This window comes from Rhagoletis pomonella, unplaced genomic scaffold (assembly GCF_013731165.1).
Source record: "Rhagoletis pomonella isolate Grant_MI unplaced genomic scaffold, Rhpom_1.0 Rhpom_scaffold_00008, whole genome shotgun sequence".
Classification (NCBI taxonomy): Eukaryota; Metazoa; Arthropoda; class Insecta; order Diptera; family Tephritidae; genus Rhagoletis; species Rhagoletis pomonella.
Window position 1 is genome coordinate 4633001 of NW_023458562.1, and position 638 is coordinate 4633638.

The following is a 638-nucleotide window of genomic DNA, read 5'->3' on the forward strand; positions in this document are numbered from 1 at the left end:
CGCTATTTCCTCATTCAAATGGAAATAGCGTCAACAATGCTTAAAGTATGTCGATTCGTAGAAAAAAATGTTGTTCTTACAATAAACATTGCCCCGTAAGTGTTGTTTTTTACCTCGCTTCTATTAGCTCGGGGTGTAACTATGTAATATTGATGCGCCTAAAGATGCAGCGATTTCCATTCTCAAGTAACATGCCTGAAGACAGTACGAATTTGAATTGCTTTAAACTTCCATTCTTAAAGTAACCAGGTGATAGTACGAATGGAAGTTTTAATAGCGAGGTTTTAGTTTTTTAAACTATAATTTTATTAATAGATGAAAAAGGTTATTGCCAAATCCTCAGTGTTGTGATATCAATCCACACACAATCATGAACTAGCACCATTTGATTTTATTAAAAAAAATAAATTACAAATATGTAAAAACACGATGCGAAAAACTAAACGCCTGCGCACAGCTGGAATACGAGAAATATTTGAAGAAAGAGTGTAGAAATGATCCATAACTTGCGAAACATGTTTCGTTTCCACAAAAATAAAGCGAACACTATTCAGTTGAAGAAACAGTCCATGTCCAAAAATCCCGGAGGAACACTGAAAGAATTCTGTGTTTTAAATTAGCATATTTTGAACGAATTC